The 4,605-nt window shown below is 42.0% G+C and overlaps 1 protein-coding gene across 2 annotated transcripts in view; it reads left to right on the forward strand.

The window, feature by feature from the left end:
• The first annotated feature begins 320 nt into the window (after nucleotides 1-320).
• fam222aa (family with sequence similarity 222 member Aa) overlaps nucleotides 321-4,605 on the forward strand; it is a 21,526-nt gene continuing 17,241 nt past the window's right edge. For both annotated transcript variants that reach the window (XM_053480788.1, XM_053480789.1), the window contains exon 1: nucleotides 321-492. The gene's annotated coding sequence lies outside the window, so the exon portion shown is untranslated. The remainder of the gene's footprint in view (nucleotides 493-4,605) is intronic.

The raw sequence follows: 4,605 nt of genomic DNA on the forward strand, positions 1-4,605 counted from the left end.
TCTGTTTGTTGAACTGATCTGTCCCTCCTTAGGAGATCGTTCAGCCTTAATGTAAACGCTCGTAGGTTGTCATTTTGTTTCGTCTTTCCCGTGTGAAACTGCAGCAAAACCTCCCAGTTTTCTCTCTGTCTCTTTTCAGTCTCTTTTTTGTCTCATTCAGATTTTATTCTGGTCTGCTTTCTGTCTCCTCTTGTTCTCTTCTCAGTCTCTTTAAGGTCCATTGTCAATTGACAATTGACTTTAAAGGAGACTGAGAAGAGAATGAGAGGAGACTTTACGGCATAGAGACGGACTGACGGACAGAGGGGGGAATAAATCCACTGTACACTGTCCACCCGCCTCCACCTGCCTCGGCACGGATTATACAGGGACACACTTCATTACCGGAATGACGGAGCGCTAAAGCCGCTGCCTGCGCGCGCCACTGTGTGTGTGTGTGTGAGAGAGGGAGGTCGCGCGCCGTCTAGAGTGGAGCAGAGACAGAGGTTTATGGTAAAAACCTTCACTTTTCATCACTCTGTGTGTGTGTGTGTGTGTGTGTGTGTGTGTGTGTGATTAGAATTTATTGTTTTTTAAAGTGCATCATCATAAAAAGAGAAACTGATAAGAGAGATAAGATGCTGATGTCACACACACACACACACACACACACACACACACACACACACTTTAGTTGCTATTAAAGTTTATATTTCATCAGTGTGTGTGTGTGTGTGTGCAGCTGCTGTAAGGTAAGTGCGAGCAGGAAGCCCGGGCGCAGGCGTGTCATGTGACCACGTTCAGGCGCTGATGGATCGCTTCAGTCACAGGAGCGCGCGCGCGTTATTGAAGCGTCTCGATCCGAGCGGAGATAAACGTCTGGACTGAGTGATCGACGCGCCGCGGGCGGATCTGCGCGCGCCTTATTAAACCCGTGAATATTTTTAGAGTCGCTAAACTCTCATTTCCTGCAGCGCAGATTCATCTGTCATCCACGGAGACCTTCAGGCGAGTCAGACTCGCTCACATCCGAGTCACTTTATAATCCGAGTCACTTTATAATCCGAGTCACTTGTTTACATCCGAGTCACTTTATAATCCAATTCACTTGTTCACATCCGAGTCACTTTATAATCCGAGTCACTCATACCCGATCCACTTCATAATCCGAGTCACTTTATAATCCGATTCACTCATATACCCGATCAAATGTATAATCCGATTCACTTGTTCACATCCGATTTGCTCATATCCGATCCAATTTATAATCCGATTCACTTGTTCACATCTGATCCACTTTATAATCCAAATCACTTTATAATCCAATTCACTCATATACCCGATCCAATTTATAATCTGATTCATTTGTTTACATCAGATTCACTTGTTCACATCTGAGTCACTCATACCCGATCCACTTTATAATCCGAGTCACTTTATAATCCGAGTCACTTGTTTACATCCGAGTCACTTTATAATCCAATTCACTTGTTCACATCCGAGTCACTTTATAATCCGAGTCACTCATACCCGATCCACTTCATAATCCGAGTCACTTTATAATCCGATTCACTCATATACCCGATCAAATGTATAATCCGATTCACTTGTTCACATCCGATTTGCTCATATCCGATCCAATTTATAATCCGATTCACTTGTTCACATCTGATCCACTTTATAATCCAAATCACTTTATAATCCAATTCACTCATATACCCGATCCAATTTATAATCTGATTCATTTGTTTACATCAGATTCACTTGTTCACATCTGAGTCACTCATACCCGATCCACTTTATAATCCGAGTCACTTTATAATCCGATTCACTCATATACCCGATCCAATTTATAATTTGATTCATTTGTTTACATCAGATTCACTTGTTCACATCCGAGTCACTCATACCCGATCCACTTTATAATCCGAGTCACATTATAATCCAAGTCACTCATATACCCGATCCAATTTATGATCCAATTTATAATCCGATTCACTTGTTTACATCCGATTCACTTGTTCACATCCGAGTCACTCATACCCGATCCACTTTATAATCCGAGTCACTTTATAATCCGATTCACTTATATACCCGATCCACTTTATAATCCGAGTCACTTTATAATCTGATTCACTTTATAATCTGATTCACTCATATACCCGATCCAATGTATAATCCGATTCACTTGTTTACATCCGATTCACTTGTTCCCCTCTGATTCGCTCGTATCCGATCCAATTTATAATCCGATTCACTTGTTCACATCCGATCCACTTTATAATCCATTTCACTCGTTCACATCAGATCCACTAATTCCAATCGATTCTAGTCCAATTGACTTGTTCCAGTCTAATTCAATTCACATCCTATTCACTCGTTTCAATCCGATTCATTCGCTCAGATCTAATTTATTCGTTCCAATTTGATTCCAATCCGGTTTACTCTCTCTAATTTGATTTACTTATTTCAGGATGTGGTCTGTGTGTGTGTGTGTGTGTGTGTGTGTGTGTGTGTGTGTGTATAAACATTGGGGAACCTCAGAAAATCACAGACCGGTGGACGGAGCTTACAGAAACACTTGGGTGTGAAGTACAGTAATAAAGACAAACGCAACAGATTTGTCTCAACATCTGCAATGACACACTGATGAAATACTAGAACACGCGCAAACACACACACACACACACGGATTTTACAATCATGTGATGTCAGTACATGCTAGTTAAGCTTTAGTTAGCCAGCAGTTAAGCGTGTCTCAGGTCGAGTCAGTGTGTGTGTTCCTTTGTGTGTGTAGTGCAGCAGGAGGTGAGGACCACAGACATGCAGGTGTGTGACAGCACACCTAAGGTGAAGCACAGCGTGAAGTGTGTGTGTGAGAAGCGGATGGGTTTAGTGTTCTTCCTCTGTTTGTTGAACTGATCTGTCCCTCCTTAGGAGATCGTTCAGCCTTAATGTAAACGCTCGTAGGTTGTCATTTTGTTTCGTCTTTCCCGTGTGAAACTGCAGCAAAACCTCCCAGTTTTCTCTCTGTCTCTTTTCAGTCTCTTTTTTGTCTCATTCAGATTTTATTCTGGTCTGCTTTCTGTCTCCTCTTGTTCTCTTCTCAGTCTCTTTAAGGTCCATTGTCAATTGACAATTGACTTTAAAGGAGACTGAGAAGAGAATGAGAGGAGACTGTGTTTGTCAGCCTCTGTCTCCTGTCAGTCTCCTCTCCATCTCATGTCTTTCTCCTCATCTCCTTCCATTCCCCTCTAGGGTTCCTTCTGGTCTTCTTACCCAGTCTTCTCTGTCTTTTTTAGGTCTATTCAAGATTTCCTATCTGACTCGTCAGTTCCCTCGACACCAGAATTTTTTTTCTGCTCCCTTTGTCTTCTCTATTTGCTTCCAGTTTCCTCTCATCTCTTAACCATCACCTCTTGGTCTTCTTCTTATTTCCTCTTTATCTCACCATATTCTGCTCTCTGTCTTTTTCCAGCTGTCTCTTTTTCTCTCCTTTATCTCCACCCAGTAGCGTCTCCAACTGTTCTTACTTGTCTTTTCATCTGTATCTCATCCCCATTTCTTCACTGTCTTCTCTATGTCTCCTCTCCATGTCCTCTTAGTCTTTTCTCAGTTTTCTCTTCCTCTCCCAATCACTGGTCCTTCTCCCAGTCAAGTCTTCATTTCCTTTCAGTGTTTCCTTTTTCTCTTCCCTGTCTCTTGTCCGTCTCCCTCTCCTAATCTAACATGCACATTGTGTGAGCCTAATACGTCTAACGTCTGGCTGACAGGACTTGTCATCTTTTTAGTGTGCTTCTGATGTGTCTATAAAATCCCTGAGGTGACTCAGATGTGTCTCTTACGTCGCTGTTGTTCCTTTAATGTCTATTGTGTGCCTTTAAGTTTAGTCTTTATTCATCACGTGTACATTCTTTATTCTTCAAATGTGTGTGTCTCATGTGTGCCTTTAATGTCTCTGATCTATCTCTGCTGTGTCTTTAATGTCTCTGATCTATCTCTGCTGTGTCTTTAATGTCTCTGATGTGACTCAGACTTGTCTCTGATGTGTCTTTAGTGTCTCTGATGTGTCTCTGATGTGTCTTTAGTGTCTCTGATGTGTCTCTGATGTGTGTTTAGTGTCTCTGATGTGTCTTTAGATGTGTCTTTAGTGTCTCTGATGTGTCTGCAGCGTCTCTGATGTGTCTGCTGCGACTCAGACTTGTTTTTGATGTGTCATTAATGTCTCTGATGTGACTCAAACTTGACTGTGATGTGTCTTTAGTATCTCTGCTGCGACTTAGACATTTCTCTGATGTGTCTTGAGGGTCTCTGATGCGACTGTGTCTCTTTTAGTGTCTCTGATGTGTCTTTAGATGTGTCTTTAATGTCTCTGATGTGACCCAGATGTCTCTGATGTGTCTTTATCGTGCCTCTAACGTTTCTGATCCGACTCTAGAGTGACTCGACTTTTGTGAGCAAAAACAAAACCTGTAAAGGGAAAGTCCACTTTAAACTGGAAAATCTGTATGTGTGTGTGTGTGTGTGTGTGTAACAGGGCTACGAGACTAGGACATTTCAACCTGTTTACACACACTCCAGAAATGATAAGTTGCAACATGACACTGTGCAAAGTTCACACACACA

Source organism: Clarias gariepinus, chromosome 21 (assembly GCF_024256425.1).
Source record: "Clarias gariepinus isolate MV-2021 ecotype Netherlands chromosome 21, CGAR_prim_01v2, whole genome shotgun sequence".
Taxonomy (NCBI): domain Eukaryota; kingdom Metazoa; phylum Chordata; class Actinopteri; order Siluriformes; family Clariidae; genus Clarias; species Clarias gariepinus.